General features: G+C 38.2%; 1 long non-coding RNA gene across 2 annotated transcripts in view; it reads right to left on the reverse strand.

Moving 5' to 3' along the window:
* Nucleotides 1–1,522: 1,522 nt before the first annotated feature.
* Nucleotides 1,523–21,380, reverse strand: part of LOC116998390 — a 100,563-nt gene continuing 80,705 nt past the window's right edge. Inside the window, exon 4 of one of the 2 annotated variants that reach the window (XR_004418374.2) lies at nt 1,523–3,032. This is a non-coding gene — a long non-coding RNA (uncharacterized LOC116998390). The remainder of the gene's footprint in view (nt 3,033–21,380) is intronic. The other variant, XR_004418373.2, reaches the window with a different exon arrangement.

Below are 21,380 nucleotides of genomic sequence, written 5' to 3' on the forward strand. Positions count from 1 at the left end.
ACAGCAGATACAGCAAGAAGGCTCCTTTACAAAGGACCTCTTGATGGAGAAACCTCTAGATGAGGGAACAGAGAAGGCAAAAGGATTCACAGGATCACAGATCTTCCCCTTCCACCTTGCTGCTTTTCTACTATTCAGGGCAGCTCTCTCACTGTACAGTTGTTTAACTGCTAAAGTTGTACATGAATGGGTGCAATTAGCCTCAGTGCACAGACATCAGTAGTAAAAAAATAGGGTGATATCCAGATAGCTTCAGTTGTAACAAACCCCTTTATAAACTTTTTTAAAAGGAATTTTTCTTTTTACTTCAGCCACATCTGGCATTTTTTTGGCTTTTTCCTTAATATCTAGAGAACTAGTCACTGATGTAGCTGAGCACCTAGATAACACCCGATTTAGCAGCAAGAATGGACTTGAGACAAGGAAGAACTTTCCCACCAGTGGCCAGGCTGTAGGTAGACTACATGAACTGATAGGGTTGTGCAACACGTTCTGCAAGGACATGCTGAGAAGGCAGCAAATTGCTTTAGTCAGGCTGGGAACACAGCAGGGGCAAATCCAGGGGCTGTAAATCTCATGCAGAGATCACAGCTGCAACCATAGCCCACAGTTTATAGCACTAGCAGTTGATCAGTTGTTTGGGTGCCTAAAGCCCTTGAGCAGAGAAATATTCTTTCCAGTCTCTTGCAGCACTGTTATCCAGCACAAACACCAATTGTTCATCCCCTGCCCAGGGACAGTTAGTTCCCCTTAAAACTTGAGGGGAAAAAAAAAAAAAAGGAATTATAAAAATAACATCTTCTCTTGCAGGCAAAACGCAGCAACTTCTGAAGCAGAGCAGATGTTCAAGAGTGTGGGGAGAAAAAGCTGGACTGCACAATTTAAGGCACCAAATGAATGATACTGTATCAAATCAAAACTTCGGGGGAGATTTAGGTAGACATACTATGAATGCTGAAGCTGAAATCCAACTTGAACACGGGAGTTAACATCTCCATTCCTGAGAAATGCGATACAGGAACTTAACTGCTGAGCATCTCAGCCTCCTACGTCACCCCCTTGCCAGAAGCGTAGCTGACACCCCGCTGGGACTTTGCCTATGGGAGGTAGAGTGCCCACAAACCTCCAGCACCTCCCCTCTGTGGCCAGGGCATCCCCTGGCAGGTGTTAAAGGTGAGCTGTCCCAGGGAGTCTGTCCCTTACAGCATCTGGCCCATTTGCCAACCAAAACCAGGGCCTGACCTGGCACAGTGGGGGCTGCATGTGGCTGCATGTGGCTGCAAATGCTAATGGATTGCTATCAGATGGGATCAAGCCAAGAGGAAAGGTACTACTCCCTAAAATATATGGTGGATTTTTTTTTTCCAGTAACAGTTTTAAAATAATTTTAAAACCATTTGAGATTGTCTACTATAACAGAAATGTTGGTACAAACATAAACTTCCAGTATTCCTTCAATCAATTTTTTTAAGAATGATAAAATTTTAAATTATGGTAAAAAAAATCAAGGCTAGTTTTTTTCTTAGAAAAATAAAAAGAGGATCATTTTCCAGGAATAACTTTCTATGTTTCCTATTTTGCTTCCTTACAACCCAAAATTCATCTAATTCATTACTGTATGTTGACTGATGAGCCTTCAATCAGGATTGCCATGTATAAATATAAAAAGATGTTCAGTTGCACTCCAAGATGTTTCCCTGTTAAAGACGATTGTTCCAAAACTCAAAACTATGTCTTCCTTGCAAAAATTCCAAATTTTTAACTATACATATATATTTATAAGGATACTGTCTTTGCCAGGCTCCTTTTAACCTGGGTATTTTTCGGTAATACTCATCCATGTTAGCCCTGTTTACATGGAAGGGGGGTCTTTTTCCATAAGTAATTGTTGATAGACCAATTATGATGCAAGATTCTTAATTTCAGTGAGAGCATCTGACTATGGCTTCTGTATTCTGAAAGTCCCTAGTGGCAAACAGTGAATACTGTACAAATACATAATAATTAAATTTTTCTTTTTTCATTTTTTTTAACCTTAACTTTATTTTAGGCATAACTATTACACCTTTGTCATATTATCTCTTTTTCATTTTATCTATAGCAGCAATCCAGCCAAAGGAAAAAAAACATTAGGAACATCATCAATTCAGACAAGTCATGCCTGCTATATGGAAAATACCACCACTTTTATTTTATTCCCCACCTTTATACCATGTCAGAGGCTGCAGTATGGGCCTTTCAGAACTCTACAAGCACTACTTACAGTCTCATCTCAGACCCACAGTGCTTGGGTGGTCTGTCTCAAGCTAACCAAGGCAGGAATACCACCTCCTTGATCCATAATGCGCTCATCCATTTCACTTGTCTGCTCAGACATCCCACGCCAATGATTTATTTGCAGAGGTGAAACTAGAAAAACCTCCCCCCTCCCAAACACATGTACACATACTTTTATAAACTGGCTAAAATATTCAGTAACTTCCCAGTGGGGAATGGGGTTTCCCCCTCCCTCTCCTACATGTTCTATACGGTTTCCATTATTATTTGATAAATGTGTTATGACACACTATTTACCTCGGTCAGCAGCTCTGGGGAGCTTTGTGCAGCTTTGCTCCCCACCTCTGCCACCCACTAGATATTTCACAAATAAATCACATTCTCAGATTAAGACAATACAGTTTGGTACAGGAAAAGGAGAAGAGAGGTAGGACGAAATTTGCAGTAGGAGGCTTTGGTTTCATTTCTCTCTTTCACTTCTGAACCATATGGATCTGGTCCTCAGCCTGTAACCGTGGTGCTGCCTCAGTCAATTCTGTTTTTCTTTCAGGGGTAGGAAAGCATTCTCTGTTCAATGCGCTAATTTTCCATGCTTGAGGTTCCCAGAGAAATATTCAGAGCTCAGTTTTCGATACAGGAAGGAGCAAGTCTAAGTGTGTCTCTTGTAATGCACATGTTCACAGGTATTGAAACAACCTTTTCCAAGGGCAGGAAGTGAGCCAGGGTGTACTGCGGGAAAGGTTTGCAGTCCTCTTCTGCTGAAAATAAAAAATTATATTTAAGGTGAATGATCACAAATAGTTTTGTGTGGACTTGCTCAGTAACATATTACAGTCAAAATTTGTGGTGCGCTAGATGTTACCTTCCAAAGTACTTACCAAATGACATTACTGCAGCAACTGAAGTAACATATTCTTAAAACAAGGCTTGTCAGGGAAAACTGAGTGTCCCTGCAACTTCTTTCTATATGAATTTGATACCAAAATACCAGGACACCATGAGTAGGGTCTGCAGACACAGTGAGTGGTTGGGGAAGTATTTTGAAATCAATGATGCAGATGTGTGTGCACATATGTGTCTGTCCGAATGGGGCAGTATCAAACCTGATTAACCCTGTTTGTTCAAAATCTACTGAAAAACAGCTCTTTCCTAGAGTCTGACCTTCCAAAATAAACACAACCAAAAGCTCAAATGAAATTTGGTCCCGGAGAAGAAGCAGCCAGCTGTAGAAAGTGTTTCAGAGAACACCACTGTTGCAAATGCTGCCGTGCTAATCCCACCAACACAGAGCACTATCTGTAGAAAAGGCAAGAGCCCAATCACAGTATTGTTGATTCCACATTCAAAAAGTCTGAATTAATAACCTCTTTTTCTTGGCCATAAATTAAAAATTAAAATAACAAGACTGACTGAGAATCACAGGATTTTTGTATTTTTTATTCTCTGTTTTATAGTTGCAAAATTTTTAAAAAATAAGTGAATTATGACAGAAGCATACTATTACAAGGAAAAGGGTGCTAGTGCTTCTGATGACTCCAGGGTGCTTGACAGGGTTCCTCAGTTAACTTAGTGGAAAAGCACCTTTGAACTATGCTCAAGGTGAGGTATATCATGGGCACCAGCGCTGCGTTCTCAGCACCTTTGCTCTCAGACAGCCATCTCTCAGTCCTTGCAATCCTTCTTTGAGCTCACTAACAAAAGCAACATGGGGAGGTCCTCCCTTCAGGGCTATGTGGCTCAATGCTCATGACTTTTCCCCCTTCTCCTCTGCTTGTATAGAAATTTTAAGATTTTTTTACCCAATATTTCCTTTCACATTCATCAGAGGAGGGGAGAGCTATGCTTTCTCATCAGTGCTTCCAGGCTAGGTTTCACCCTTCAGTTAAGATAAGTCAGTCTGCAAAGAAGTAGAACAGTCACAGACCTTCTGTCCTAGTAGTTCTAATATCAGACCTCTGTGCAGGGAGGCAGAAGATGCTACTGGTTCCTATTCTTTCATCCTAGAATAGAAACCAGTTACAGAACAGTGACTGCTAACTGAATTTGCAGATGCAACAAAGCCTTTCCCATCTCCTACATACGTTTAGAATATAGCTCCTTCTGTCCTCTGTGATGTTAGAGTGAAAGATAAATGTGTTCACATCTATAAGCAGTAACTTCAATAACATGAAATGTGGGTATTAACCTACAAACACAGAAGAGTAAAACCCCAGTAAAACCATCCCCTCAAATTCCAATATTAAGAACAAAATTTGGCAATTTTTTGTCACAGGTAATATTTAAAGATCTGAGCTGTGTAATGAATGGAATGCTATATTCTAACAGATTACAATAATACATGGCAATAAGCAAAAAATCATGGTACACTGAAGTAAGTGGACATGGTACACTCTACAGATGATAATTCCTGTGTGTGTCAGCAACAATGTGAAAAGAAAAGTAATCACAGGAAAAATCCTACCAGATAATTTAGAGATAAGAATTAGTTACTGGGAAAAAAAAACTGGAATACTGGTTTCATTTGGTAACTGGTTCAAATGCCAATATTGAGGTTTCAGCATAACAATTTATATTTCTATAATTATTGAGTCCAGATTGTCATGGTGTGTGTCTTCTCCTGTGTGTTTGTTTATCCTTAAGCCTGTTGAAGACATAAGCAAATTTACAATAATAAAAAGAAAATCAAATCCACCTCAACACGTTATTATAACAGAATTGCCAGGTATTTGCTTTCTGTTCATGAGTCTCTTAAAATATAAAAAAGAAATAAAATAAAACAGGTGAAGTACACATGTTGCTTTCCTAATAAGAAGCAGGATATTTGTAGTAATCACCAGCCTAAAAAATAACAAAGATATTATGGTCAGTTATGAAATTTCAAAGATTAATCAATAGGAGAAAAAAAAAAGGAAACAATTTTATGCTGTGATAGTTTTTGTAGTTATTCTTGCCACTTACATATCTAAAAAATGAAAAAGTTTGTCAAAACTGTCAGATTATTTCATCAGAAGACAAATGAAACCCTGATGTCATACAAATGTTTTTCCTATATCCTTCATTTTCCCTGTCAGAACAGTGCCCAGCAAGGAAAACATAATTCTTGCTATAGTTAGAGCAGGAAAAGGCTGTTTGACTAGCCCAGTAATTTTGCCTTGCTGAGGGATAATTAGCATAAACTATTTTTTCTAGCCACTTACTCATTTTCATTAAACTTGCAAGAATTTAGATAGGGACTTCCACTCCTCAATCAAGTTTGTCAAATCTGGGCCTTGTTTGAGACTGACTTTGCTCATAGCAGACAAGCAGTATTGTTGCAACTTCATTCCTAAGGGAGCTGAAGCAAAAGCTTAAGTCCCTCTAGGAAGGGGCATAACCTGAGTACTCAGAATAAGGTTATAAATTAAACTAAAGTAATTTTCTGAACCTAGACAGAACTGAAAGATTTTCACCAAGAAAAGTGAATCCTGGTTTGCAGTAGCTTTATATCACAGTTCCTTTTCTCCCACACCTCTTTCTGTCAGTATGTGTCATCATTGCCATCTCATTCCTTCACTTCCTCTTTCAAGTCCATAAGGATGACCCAGGTGTGTAACACTCCCAGATCCTTCTGTGACTGCAGGGCAAGGGGCAGGCTGTGCTCAGCTGAGCTCTGCTGAGCTGAGATGTGCTAAGCTGAGCCCAGCGATGGCTGACAGGGCAGCCAGTGCAGGTGAGACTTGGCCAGCACAGCATGGCAGTGGAGCAGGTGCATCAGAATGACAGCGCTTTTCTCAGGAGGGTCCAAAAGATATGTTCCAGTTTGGTACAAACATCAACTTTTAGGATTTTGTATTTCTGAGACTTCTACTGCCTCAACAAATTTTACGGAGAGTGGCCAGCAGTTTACACATTTAGTGGGGGCAGGAGGTGATACAGGCAAACATCATGATAGGACATGCCTCACTTCTTTAAAAAACTGTCTAAAACAATGATGAAACTCATGTTCACCTGATTGTAAACGATTTCCTGCCACTAGGCTGTGTTTCTGTGATCCCAGTCATTTAATATGTTTGCTTTTCCCTATTTTGTCTAATAGCAGTTTGGCAGCCACCCTCCCTATGACAGTGACTCAGTGTGCTGCTTTTCCTGTCTTATTCTATGAAACACATCATTTGATGTGACTTGCACAGCTCATTTTGATGAGTCACAGAGCCAGAAAATTCAGTTTTCTGAAGGATGAAGTTAAAAAAAATTTAGAAAAAATATAGTTTTAAAAAAATTATTTGCATTAAAATTGTGCATATCTGCATGTCTGCCTACTACATGGTACAAAGTCCTTTTTCTTTGTTTACGTTCATTACATGTCTGAATAATCTGGAGAATGGGTGGGGAGAACACGTGGAAGGACATTCTCTCTGTCCATGGTATGCAGTTAACATCCATTTTCTGAATTAGAGAATCCTCATTAAACTAAGTCTCACTTTCTATATCATAAAACACAGTCTGTAACTCCTGGCTTTATTTCAGTTCGTGTTTTAAGAAACTTGTATTAACCACTTTTTCCCTTTTCCATCCTAGAACTATAACCACAAAAATATTCTTCCCCTATATGTGATTATAGATGTTTTTTCTTATCTACATTGAAAGGAAAATCTATATGGATTTTCACATTTCTTTTTATAGGGTTCTTCATAACTGGGAAAGAAAATGGCCAGAGAAAAGGAGTTGCCACAACCTTCCTCCGGTCTCTGAACTCAAACAGCTACCAACTCCTCCAACAAGACTAAAATGGGCAGTGGAGAGGAACCAGGACAATAATACTGATTTTTACACTGTTTTTTGCATTTTTGCAGTGGATTGAAGAAAATTCCCTTTTCAGAATGCAGAAAAGTTTTCTTATCATCTCCCTTGACAAAAGCAACAGCTTGAAGATGAGGAATGCAGTAAGAGCTCTTCCCCTGCCTCCCTTCCAGTGCTCCCAGAAGTTTGCATTGACACATACATCACAAGATGTGTCATATTTCTCCTCCTTCCTCCTCTCAGGGACTAATGGTGAAATAGAGAATGTTTGTAGGTAACACCTCAAAAAAAAAAAAATTAAAATAAATCACTGCTTGCTGCAGAAAGGGCTTAGGAGCTCTGTCTATCAAAGTGGAGATAGTTTGAGCTGGACACTTGCAAGAGCCAACCTGACGTGGCTAGAAATTCTTTGCAAAAATCTGCAGCTAAAAACAGCCAGGCCACCACTGAGGAACGAAGGAATGTAGAGTATGGTCACTACAGCCTTTTTCTTTCTAAAGGCAGAGAAATAATCAAACTGAGCACCATCACCTCCTCTCCAATTATGACCGAGTGCACGCACTATAGAATACCCTCCTGAATAAAAATAATGTACTTATTTGAAAATAAAGCGTGATTTTTTTTTTAAGGAAATGGCAGAGAACAAAGTGCACAAGGCCAAATTTTCTAATAAATGAGATTTATTGTGGGAAAAAAAGTCCAATAATTACATTTTCAGGGGAAAGGTCATTATTACTTAGAAAGAGGTTAATAGAACAATATTAATGGCTTTTTACAGGGCAAAAGAGATAGATGCAGCATTAATATGAATGAAAACAAGAATGAGAATGCTCCCTGTTACCAAAGTTTAGACTGAAAATTCAGAAGGTCAAATTTGTCTTTCATATTCCTCCAAATAAAGAATGAGACAGTATAAAATGTTATCAAGCCTTTTCATTCAATGAGTTTAACAGAAAGTAGAGAAAGAAAGTGATCCAAAGTTTTAGCCTAAAGCCAACAATTAGAAGCATGGTTCCAGCTCTGTGTTTCTGGGAGACTCTAGGGGAAGATTGTTGAAGATAAAAGTCAACATGAGTCCATCACTGAACTTTTACTAAAGCCATTGTGGCAATTCTGTCTATTTGGCCCATACTTTAGATTAGACTAATTTTCTAAAGTAATGAAAAATTGCCAAAGATAAAAAATAATTTCAATGTACATTAATAATATTACATTACACATCCATAATGCTGTCCATGAAAAGCTCTTTAAATAATTTATAAACACTTAATTAAGCCTCCCAACACCCTGAGAAATAGATTATTTTTTCTCAACCATTCCTCAACTGGAGGATCTAAGGCATAGACAATTTAAAGCAAAATATTTGCCTCAAGTTATGTAATGACTAGAACTGGTCATTTCATCAATCATATAGGAATGAAGAAGGCATGTGTAACAAACATTGCCAAAATTAAACTATTTTTCTGTCAAAACAAAAAATGTCCTGCAGACTTTACCAAGTTGAGCACCCAGAAATCTCTTAAATACATCTAATAATTTTTTCCTCATTAATATCTTTACATACATGTAAAAATATATATTGTCTACAAATAAATAAATAGGCAAACAAATAAATGAAGTGTGTTTATTTAAAATACATGTTGCAAAAATATTGCACACCCTCATTGACAAAACCAGCTAAATGATTTAAAAAATTACACCCCAAGCATCCTGACTGTTAATCCCCATCCTTGACCACTAATACTGATTTTCCCTTTTAGGTGGTGTTGAAGGAGGAAGAAAAGAGATATCCAAAGGTGATTATAAAGATGGTTATTATAATCTGTCATACACGTGTGTAAACTATTAGCATGTTTTAACTACAGGGCTAAGCAGGATCTGTCTAACTAGTAATTCTATCCTGAATATGCTCAGCAGTACCACACCAGGACTCACAATTATGTAAGTTTGCTATTAAAATGCAAGTTGGAATCTACTGATAAATCTCCATAGTGACGAATACACTGAAAAGCTGTCCTACTTTGGAAGATTAAATTGACTTTATTTTTGGTTATTGTATCTAAACACTGCAACTTGCTTATTGTATTCTCACTAATTCAGTTTTACTTTACCAAGCACCTCAGACAAGAGAATTTGCTGGAAGTCATAGTCATGCTGTGAAACATATATATTTAGGACATCATTTCAGAATACTGTAATTATAAGTATTTGAAGTCAAAACTCATAATTGTGCATGATGAGAGAAAACTGAGGAATCTTTTTGTTGAGTGGTTTAGTTGTAGTTCCACCAATCCCACCAGTCTCAGCAAGCATCAAAGCAGATGTTTTTATATTATTTGGGGTGCAATTTTGTCATGGATTTAAATTTTAAAAAATTATTCAATAGCTACAATTCTTATGAAATCCTGATGTAAACTTATTTTACTGTAAGTACTGCATTGTACAGTCATTTGAGGAAGACATTGCTTAACATAATGTAATGGGGGAGATTAATGTAAGACATTAACCCTTCAGTCCTTACTCTTATACTATGGTCTTTAAATACTGATCAGGTAAAAGCAAGGATAGTAGCATGTTAAAGGCTTTCTTTTTTGTGGTCTATTCCTCTGAATGAAAAGATGATGTCTAGCCTTCCTCACACTGAATTTATTGGTTTGGTCTATAAGAAAGGGCTTTTGGAAGAAAACCTTTGCTATAAGTCAAGGTAAATTAAATTGAGATAGTGCAAGAAGTATAATGTGAGCAGGATATCACGTGAGAACAGGTAAGAGCTTAATTTTCCCAATTCTAAGGCAAAACTGGGTGAAATCTGATAAATCACAGCAGCACAGACCCACATGGAGATCAGCATCTTACCTAGACAGAAGTCACAGGTGATGACTTTGCAAAACAAACCCCAAGATCCCTGAGCATTAATGAGGTACCCATTCACCACAGCTTTTACCAGGCACAACAAAACACTGCCAAGTAAGAACATTCGCGAGTTTTGGCTATCGCAGTGCTTGCAGTCTGCAGAGAATCACACGGGTACTTCAGCTTCCTCAGCTGCTGCCAACAAAAGCAGCCAAGTGAGAAGGACACACAGATCTGGGTTCCCTCCCCATCTCTGCCACCTCATCAGGAAATCCCTCTAATTCCTCTGGTCTCTGCCTGGAAAAATGGCTTTCTGCAGGGAGTTTTAAAGAGAAACGGGAGCTTTAAAAAGAGATTTCAGAAACACCCAAGTGCAATTCAGAGCTTGGCGATGAAAGTATTTTGCTTTCTGAGGCTTTTTTCTTTCCTTGCCATCTTCATAGGTAGATAAATCACTCATGTTTTTTCAAATAGAGATATTTCTTAAACATTTTCCTGTTCCTGCCCCTAAAACTGACTTTTGCACAGTCAATATTGAAATCTACTTATGTTTCAAACTCTGTGGTATTATGTGATTTTGTTGGACACAGAGATGGATACAAAGGAACAATAGGTGTTGCAAATATTTTTAAAATAAGCTGTTTCAAGTACTTTAATCTTAAAAAGTACTTACTCAATTTAATCACAATCTTCATAAAGTACTCAAGCTGTCAGTTTGTCTTAACCCTAAATTGTGAATGCAGAGGGATTTCTATGGGCTTGTTGGTGGGGGGTTTTAACATTTAAATTTTTTTAATTTATGACTGAGTCGTTGGGAAGGGGAAATGTCTTACAATGGGGCTGTAGCTGAATTCTTAATTAGGAACAGCTAATCACCTCTTCAAGTAAGCTGGAGACTTACATAACTGTTACCATTCCTGCAGATAAAGACAGTTTAACTTGGCTTCCTATGGAAATAAGTTTTATGTAACACTTTTGTCTGTCTCTCCATCTTTCCTTTCTCTCCCCTTTACTTTCCCTTCAACAAAAGGCTGAACCACTAGCCATTTTGAACTTGAGGGTTCCAAAATTATATTCCTACTGGTTTTATGGAGACAGCTGATGAGATAAAGAAAGACCTAAATCACAGCCCTAGTTTTCAGTAAAAGACAGAGAGAAAGCTGCAGATGAAGTTAAAATTTGATGTGAGATTACTATTTGTAATGTCTGAGCTGCCAAACAGGTTGACTGCTTTAGATTTCATAAGCTCAATTTTCTTGTACAGAGAAATAAATGAGCATTTTTTGGCTTAACAGAGGCCAGAAGATGATTGTGTTCTCCTGGGTCAGTTCACTCTGTCCTTACTCCAAATACAGTCCTTTAGGAAACATGGCCACAATAAAATAAAGTTGAATGATATAAGTGATGTGCTATTTGTTTGATCACTCTATATTGGTTTGTCTTTTCTGTTAACTGAAAGCAATGAAAATATGTGATATATGATGAACTATCCAGAGGTGTTCATAATCCTCTGCTTCAATGTACACTGAGGCAGAGTCAGGTCTACACTGAGAGAGATTTTGAAAATCACATCCCAGAATGATAATGATTTATATATACCTAGAATAACATCTGGAGAGGACAACCTTCCTCAATCATAAGCCAAACTACTCTGATATTAATAAATCCTCTGGTTCAATCCTAGTGATGTTGTCTTTGATTTGAAAATCCAATGGGGAGAAAAATAATTTAAAACAATCATTCATTTTAGCTGTGAAATATTATTTTCTTTTTTAGGTTTCTCAACAGATGTACAAGAGACACACTTTTAACAAAATATAAATTCCTGAATTTTCAGAAATATTTTTAAATTGCTGGATTTTGAAACCAACACAAATCCTATGGATCATTCTTATGTTCACTGTTGTAAAGCAGAAGCCAGATTCTCCCGTTTTGGGAGACATCACATGAAGATTTAAATATTGTAGTCCGTGTTCATAAACAAAGAAGGAGCTACATGTCAATCTAGTCCAAATTTTAATCGAGTCTCAGCATTGTATTATTTCAGTAACTTCATATATCATTATACTGCTGAGGATGAATTTTCTCTCATCTCTTTAACCAGGTCAGTCTGACCAGCCAGGGATGAAGCTGATATAAATTGAGAAATGCTCATGGCACCATTCCATGGGTGAACTACCATGAACCTACTGACAAAGTGAGCCAAGGATGCAAAATATTTGTTGTCCATAGGAGTGCCTTTCTCAGTACTGTTTCATTAACTCTGTGAACTGTTTTACTCTGCTGGTATATGGTTGTGGTCTTTCTCTCTCCTCTCTGAGTCACAATGTTCACAATAGACCCATTTTAATATTATTTCTGATAGAATTAAACAGAGAACAGTTTCATGGTGCTCAAAAACTGAGCTTAGAGACCATCACAATTGTTTATTTTGAGAGAGTGGTGAAAGAAAAGGTATTAGAGCTTGTGAGATGCCCGAGCCATATTTTTGCTCTAAGTACTAAAAATGTTATTTTGGTATGAGGTGGAAAAAGCCACCATTTCTTTACCAAAGACAAAATCATTAGAAGACTTACAGAAATACAGGTATGTCTATCTCAACATTTTAGTAAGATTGCATGAATCATAATAAGGTGTATACTCAGAGCATAGCATTCAAGAATCAGTATAGAAGACTAATATAACATAAACAATATAAATGATCTGCCATTGAAATATCCTCAAGCAGTGAAATATTTAGAAAAATCATGAAGATTAATATAATGCCCCATATATTTGCATGTAAAAAAGAGTAGTAATGTTCCTTGCATTAGTATAAAAATAATAGTTTCATCAAGTTTTTTATTCTGATAAAGATTTTTTCTTATGGCTATAGAAATGTACTGAAGTATTTAAATCACCTGTCAAATGTAAACCTACTTGAGTACTAACACTTTAAAAATATAATGTGAAATCAGATATCATTTATACTTGCTAGAATTTTTCATGTTGACTTGTAACATATGAATAGGGAAGCTAGATGCAGAAACAGTAGATTTTCAATTTTTACCTTTTTTTCTCACTAATTTCCAGAATGTAATTCTGCCCCCAGCTGGTTAAGACATAGCTGACATAGGAGATTGAAAGTGAGAGAATATTGAACCTATGAACCCTGCTTCTTCTCAGATGATGACTACAATTTGCATGCAAAGTATCAGCAGCTTTAGTGCTCAGCACAGGTGCTAATAGATTCTAAGTTCTTTATGTAAGTATATACTGTGCCCTCTTCATTATAGCACTAATAGCTCAAAGGTGAAACTGTTTTCAGGAAACAGAGTTCATTGATTACTCCTACAGAACATTACAATTAATGACATCGGCCTGTGGTAGTCGCTACACCTGTGTCAGATCAACTGAAAAGTAGAAATTTAATACATGTTCCATCAATAGATTCCAGAAAGTTGCAAGCATCTACTGCCAGGAATGGATTTTTACATGTTTATGTGTCTTCCTATTGCTATTTTTTCATCAGATTCTTAGGCTGTCTTTTTGCAAACAGAACACATGTACTGAAAAATTTACGTGACTTTCACTTATTTTTCATGTATAACTGCAGCCCATCCTTATCTCCCAGGAAGGAAGAAAAACAAAGGAAAAAGGAAAATACAAGCAATAGAAAAGCAGGGAGATAAGTTGTTATTATTATTACCTTTTGAAACAAAAGCTTTCATTCACCCTTCAACCTCTCTCCACTATCTTCTATCATATTTCAGGACATCTCTTCTGATATAGCTGGAGAATAGATTACAAATACCTTCAAATTCATCTGACTTACTTTCCATTCCATATATCACCTTTTCATATGCAGCAGTTTCTGTCACATCAGCAATCCATTCCCTCAGTAGCAGTCCTGATGCATCCTTTCAGGTCCTCAGTATTAGTTTTCAATACCATGAAACTAAAAGGGGCAATGCCAGGAAGTTTAGCCCCTGTATTTAGACTCTGTATATTGAAATAAATAAATTGGGTGATAAAATATGGTGTAAGTGGAAGTAGTCATTGGAAATAGTTTTCATAGAACAAGACAAAAAGAAAAAAATGTAAAAGGAAAATAATTGCTTTTTAAAAAATAAAACAGAGTTTAGCATCTATGCAAATTTTAGCTTAAATACAAAGTATTAACAAAATAAAATGGTGCCACTGCATGAGTAGTGCCCCACTGGCTGATGGAGTCTGGTAACTGCTACTTTCCATACTTTTCTGCTGCCTCCATCCCCAGTGTCCCAAGTGGACCCAGAAGAGAGGGCAGCTGCAGAACCCACAGTCCACCCAGGCCCTGCAGAAACAGAGCAAGTGGAAGAGTATATGGTGAAATTCAGCAGAACACGACAGGAGTATGAATGGTAAATGAACTTAGTGAGTTTACACAGCAGAGAAGTGGAATTACAGGATGGAACAGAGCTGCTGAGGGAGCTCATGACTGAAGCAATGGGATGTGAATACTCAATCCATTAGCCTTGATAGAAAATCTCTGGTATAGGTTTGGGAAGAGGCAGAAGGAGGAGGAGTTCTGTTGGGAGGTGAGCAGGTGACAGATCCAAGAGGAACAAATCTCTGTTAATGAGGAATGCTGCAAACTCACAAAATTACTCCTTGACCAAGCACACACCTGACACTGAAGATGCCAGAAGAGAAAATTGAACATATGCCTGACGTAGGAAAGAGCATACCCAGACAGACACATCATGAAATTATTGGATATCATAAATTTATCAGGAAAAAGGAGTCTGTCTCTAAGGATGTAATAGCGAAGCAGTGCTGACACAGCATTGTGGGAAGGAGATGAGTATCATGCCTGACAGAAGAGAAAGGTGGAGGCCTGGTCAATATTTGCCAACTGAGAGGATAAAACAATCCCATACCTAGCTTATGAGACTTTTCAAAACTTCCTGCAGTCAGTTTTAAAGGTTTAATTTCTCTTTACCTTTTACCTAACATCTCTAGTACTGATTTTTAGTTTGTTCCAGATAAACCCTGTTGCAAGTGAGCTTTTCTCTTACATTCCATGGCAGCTGGAGTTTCTTTGTTTTCCTCTACCTTTTTCTTGTCACATAGCAGCATTTACGAAAAGCGTCCAACCAAATAAGCACTGGAAAAATTATCTTCCCTCCATTGTCCATTTTAAAAGGTCTCTTTATTGTGCCTTTCATTAGAGATGATCAAGAGATGAAGGAAGGGGAGGGGCTGAGCACACCCTAAAGACACTCAGAACAAAATTTATTTGACAAATTGCCAGGCGTCTGCAGAGGGCAAACAAAAAAAAAGAAAAAAACCAAAATGTAAAAACAGATAACTTACAGTCTGACACCAAGGACTCACAAAGAAAGGAGACATGTTTTCCATTAGGTGTTAAGTTTGTGATTATTTTTCATAGGGCCAATTTCTCTATTTATTCATGAGAATGCAAGGGCCCAGACCTACACTAATGGAAAATTTGGGCCACAGTGTGAGCTTAAATTCTATTCCTAAATACTTGCAAAGTATGTAAACTGCAAAGACCACTAAAAGCAGCAAGACTCACCTGGGTAATCTGACACATTTCCAGTCTGAGGATTTTTATATGCCTTTGAGCCTTTTAATGTAAAGCCTACCTCCCTATCACAATCCTAACAGCTCTCTTTTTCAGTGTTTCCTTGACAGACCACCACACCCCCCCCACACCACCCCCAAGTTCTTTTAAAATCCTGGAATAATTTGTGGCCAAAACTAAATCCAAATTAAGTCCATCTGGGGAAAGCAGAAAAACCTGAATTCCATCTTGTTGTCTTGAACATCCTATGGTTGCATAATAACAAAATGCCTTTGTTCTCAAAACTAAAGTATGCATCAAGAATCAAAGAAGCAAGAAAAAAAGGGAATGTTCCAAGCTATTACTGTAACAATCCAATTACAATGCCTATCAAACTTAACTTCACAGGTTATAGCTCCTAATTGCCTGACAAAAATTGACACTTCAGTCGCAACAGCATAATATAATCAGAGTCCAAATTAAATTTGATCGTGGGCAGAAAACGATGCTATCATTTGGCGGCATGGAAACAGGAGATCAACTAGCATGATATCAAGGATCAGAAATGAAAATTATTCATTAATGGCAATGGTTTTCTGATAATGGAAATGACACAGTTCAGACGGCTTCGTAAAAACACTATTAATTAAAAAGATGATAGACCTAACAAGGCATAGAAACCAGTGGAACCTTTCTCTGTGCTTGTTAAGGTGAAGGATGACAATGTTTAAGAACAGAAGTTTATGCACTTTTGTGAAAAGTATTCTGCTGATTCTGTAGCAAGTTTACTGGTTCTTGCTTAGTGAAGCATCTTTCTCTAGGGTGCTATGTTAGAGGGACATAAAAAGTGTCTAAGGCCATAATATGGCATTGTAATAAGCATGAATACTACCAGCTATAAAAGAGAAGGGTCCAGTTCATAAAAGAATGCACATGGGATTTTTGCATACTCCCAAGAAAATGGTGAAGGGAAAACCATTTTATTTCCCTGTGCAAGCAGATCTGTTCCCAATTCACTTTTGGGAAATACAGAGGTGCTTTATGCTGGAAAGAGAGCAAGTCAAAAATTCACCCTCAAAAGTTTCCCTGAGCAAGAAAAGACAAGGCCAGTGCCTCAGACTGCTGAAGTTCAGACAATGCCTCTGTTCCTTACACAGAGCTCCAGATATTACCACAATAAAAACCTCCAATACTAATGCAATGCCACAGGCATTGTGTTTGAAACAACGCTCTCAAAGGGGTGATCGCTGTACCATTGAAACCACTGGGTGCTTCTGCAGGGCTGGAACAAATCAAACTGCAGTCCTGTCCCGGTTTGAGGAAGAAAAGGTTTATTGGCTGCTAACAATCTCCGTGATCTCCTCCCGTGTGCTCTGCCAGTCCCACCCTGCAGGATGGGTCACTGCCAGCGCACATGACTCAAACTGCTCCTGAGGACCCTCCGCTCTTTCTTCTTCAGTAGCTGAGAGAAGCAAAGAGGCATCCCCTGCTGCAATTCCTTGCTCCACAGGCAGCTGCTTTGGAAATGCACAAGCAGAGGCCTCTGAAACTTCTTGCTGTGGGAAACCAAAGATTCAAAAGCCTGAAAAATAAAGGACTTGCAGAAAGAACAGAAGGGAAGAACAGGCAAAGACAGGTACCCTTGGAAAAGGACAACTCAAAGCAGATCCTCCTGACCCAAGAATGCAACTACAGTACATTTCAGCAAATCAGAGACTCAGTAACTAATCTCATGTTCCTCTGATTGTCTAACTGAGGGTCACTTAAATCCACAGTGTGTCATCTCCATCTGCCTCTAAAATATTTCACTTGATAACCAACACACTTGAAGATCACCTCACTTGTTAAAAAAAAAAAAAAGCCCTCCCCAAAAAAAAAAAAAAAGAAAAAAAAAAAATGCAAAACCGTGAAATACTTAATACTTATCTATTGGGAGTACCTCCAAAAATTAAAAACATGCAAAAAAATGGATTTCCTTTTGACTTTCCCTAATTATTTAATAGTCCTTTTATAGAATGGACAAAGTTTTCCTGAACTGCTTTCAAAAATAAAGTACAGTAATTTCACAACTACAAGCCGCACCTGATTATAAGCCGCACGTCTGGGTGTTGGCAACGTTTAGGTCTTTGTCCATAAATAAGCTGCACTGGATTATAAACCACACTTTCATTCGCAGCGAGGATGCTTGCAGAACTTTCACAAAGTTGCCAATTAGTGACAGAATCACGGGATCGTGCAGTTTACTGGCTCGGCTCAGGGCCGTGCGGGCTCGCACCTCCGGGTTGTAAAATTTCTGAACTTCATCAATATATTGGCCACACCTGATTATAAGCCGCACTTCCGGGTTTGGACCAAAATTTTAGTCAAAATGGTGCAGCTTATAATCGTGAAATTACTGTGCTTTGAAAAACCCCATTCTTTTTTTTAATAAATTAAAGGGGGCAGTGATATTACATAAGCAATGTATGATCGTTGCACTGTACATGTAATAACTCTGGGGCAGGTCGTCCAGTTTCAGTGCATGTTATTGAAATACTCTTCAGCTCTTAGAACACAATTATTTAAGGCAGATGCAAGGAGTGCTAGAATTCAACATACAGACAACTCAGGTGGAGACATATATAGTAATATATATGAATGGAGTAAACAGATACCCTATAGCATCAGCTAGCATGACATTAAACAATATTGCAGCTACCATATGATTATCTCTTGGTTCAATAACCTGACCTCATGAGAGGGTGTTTATAGATACATCAAGAAATTGTAAAACACAAGGTATCAATATTTTAATGGACTTTTTGTATTGTGCAGTGAAGTCAGAACCAGGAATAAAGAAAAACAAGGAAAGAAAATAGAAACCAGAGTTTGTGTTGTTTGAGGTTCTTAAATAAATATTTTTATTATATAGCTTTTCATATGTTCTGAGCAATAACTGCAAACTCCTTTCTGATAAGAGTGGCACTGTTCAGCAGCAAAAGTGGGTGTACTTATCCCCACAGCAGGGACTTTAACACAGAGGCAGCCAAAAGCCAAAACCATTGTGACCATTAATCCTGCAGGGTAAAGTTATAGACTGAGTCACCTAATGGATAAATTCCCACCCCTAAACTCCAGAAAATTAAATCCCATGCATGCCCTTTAAGTGTTCTGGGTTCAGATCCTCACCCACAAACTCTCAGACTTGATGGGAATTTTCTGACGAAAACAGTTACAGGAAATTTGATGTGTTTTGACTGGGCATGGTCTGGCAAAGTTGATATCTAAGGCCAGAAAAATAGAGCTAGAACATCTAGACTAACAAACAGGTCAGCAGTTAGGATACTTTGCAAGCTAACAAATGGGATCCACACCCTTGTCTCTGCAAGGTCTCGTTTGGGGCACTCTGTTGATTCCAGATTACAAAGTCACCTTTTACTTCACCACCTGTCTGTTCATCACATCTCTCTTTACAGTGGAAATTTCAAGTGGTCTTGAGTTCATGCTACTGACAGCTTAACATCTCACATGAAGCAAAAGCCATTTCCACCTTATCTCTGCTAGCGGTGTAAAATCAGAACAATTACCATTCTTTAGTTCAACCCTGGCCAGAGGAGAATCACTGTAAAAAGAGATTCACCACTCTGCATCCCACTGACACTGGCCTTGAGGACTGAACAGCAGGAAAACACCTTGCTTAGGTAGGGCTGCTGCGCAGAGAGCCCTCCCACAGCCTCACTGCAGATTGCTGCTCCTGATGTGTACAACCTGAAATTCCTCAGTTTTCCAGCAGCACTCACTGAGACAGGGAATACACAACATTAAGAGCAAAATAAATAATGAAATTAAGCTTAACAGGGTTGCTGGCCCATTTTCAGGTCCCCCATTCTAAAAGTTGCAAGTATCACCATTAGGCACATGTCCAAGTCTATTTCCCTGCTGAATTCAGGCTTCTGCACCACTCGAGAGGAGTCTGTTAATGACTACAAAGATCCACAGCTGTTTACAGTTTAGACTCAGTGGTGGACCAGGCAATAAGCTTGATCCAACAATGAAGTTGTTGGACTCTCACAGCAAGCAGAGACATTGTGTCAAGTGTCTGCTCGCTCATAGCACGAGTGAGTACCAGGACAGCTTAGCAGGGCTCCACAGAGCGAAAGGAGTAGGTGTGGATTGGAGAGAAGCTGTGCAGTGCCCTGAAAATGAAAGACGTGTATAAAGGAACCAAGCCTAAATAGCAGAAGTAACAAATAGATGAAGAAAATAGATGAAGTAACAAATATATAGGCCAGGGAAGTTCTTTAAAACATATAAAAAGGGGCACTATCTATTCAGAGAAATATTTCAAAAGCAGATTTACTGTAAATCTTTTTTTTTTTCTTTTCTTTTTTTGTTAGTTGCTTGCCACGGACGGATTTCTTGAAGAAACTTTTGGTGGTTTTGTGAATGAATAAATGAGAGAAATAGGTTTTCACAGGAGGGTCTGGTCTTCAGGAAAATGATAGTAAGAGACAGACAGATTACCAAAAACCTGCAAAAGACTGGGGGAGAGTATGAGGCTTATATTAAGCCTCACATTTTCAGACATGGAAATAAATATAATATTAAAAAAAAATATGTAAGAAGGAGTTTGAGGTAAAAAGAGAAAGGAGGGAAGCAGATAGAAAAGTAAAAATTATTTTATCAGAGGATACAATCTTTTGACAACATATCAAATTAATAAACATCTCCAAGCCATTTTCTGACTACAAGCCCAAACTGTCTGCTGATTAGGAATGGATGTATTAATCTACTTTAAAACAAAACTAAACAACATTCTTCAAGGAAGAATTCCTAGACACCAAGACCAGCAGCTCTGAAAGAAGGCTTCAAACATTAAAAATTGATGAAATTAGAAAATTTGCCAAAGAGGCACCCTTGTCAAGGCTAGATTTTAAAGCATGACCTGACAATGTGCACTGGTCCAAATTAATTTTACTTAGAAGTAGTGCATTTCTCATTAAAGCAGAGTTTTCTGTCCTTTCAGTTAAGATGGTTCCCAGAAATTCCACAACTGGTGCCAGGGGGTTGTTACAATATCATAGAAAGCCTTAAGGACATGTCTGTGTGGGTGGAGAGCTGATCAGGTTATTTATTGATTGACCAAATAGTATTAAGTACAAAAATTCAAAGGGGAAGGATGAAAATTATTCTGGTAAGGTGAAACCTCCATATTTACTGAATAGATTATCCACAACAGGAAATACTTACTGATGGCTTGATTGCAAAGTCAGGCTGGTCCTCGGCCTCACTGACTTCACTGGAGTGCTGACAATTTACCAGCGGAAGATCTGTGCCCCCAGGATAGATTCTTAATGCAATGGCAAGCTTTTAAATTTATAAAAAGCAGGTCATAGGAAATACAAACATGAAATTTATTTTATTCAGTCACTTTTCTTGCATACAGAACTTTCCAGTATACGCAGCTCCAAAAAGCAGGAACAGAAAGCAGTAGGAATGTGTAAACTCATAACATTCTGTTTCAAACTGAGCTCTCATTTTTGAGTCATGTATGAAGTGCAACTACAGTATAAAAAGGGGAGCAGAATAGCAACTGAAAAGCAACCTCCTTTAAGGGCACTGCTGGGCTGCAACTTTCCTTGACTTTCTGCCTGCCTGAGACCTTAAGCACTCAAGACTTGCAGCACATTTTTAGACTCAGAGCCCTGCCCACCCTCAGTTTTCAAAATATCCTTTTCATGTAAGAAGGTTAAAACTGGATGCCCAATCTCCAGAGTGTGCCTGTGAACTGCCCTCCAAAAATGTACCACTCTACCCAGTGCCACTGATGCTAAAAAGAGCTGTCAGCAGAGAAGATAACGGGATTTCTGTGATCACGCAGCTTTTCCAAATTCAAGCTCACATCAGAGAGTGAAGGAATGACTTTGCATGGCACCTGCTTGCA

This window comes from Catharus ustulatus, chromosome 6 (assembly GCF_009819885.2).
Source record: "Catharus ustulatus isolate bCatUst1 chromosome 6, bCatUst1.pri.v2, whole genome shotgun sequence".
NCBI classification, from domain to species: domain Eukaryota; kingdom Metazoa; phylum Chordata; class Aves; order Passeriformes; family Turdidae; genus Catharus; species Catharus ustulatus.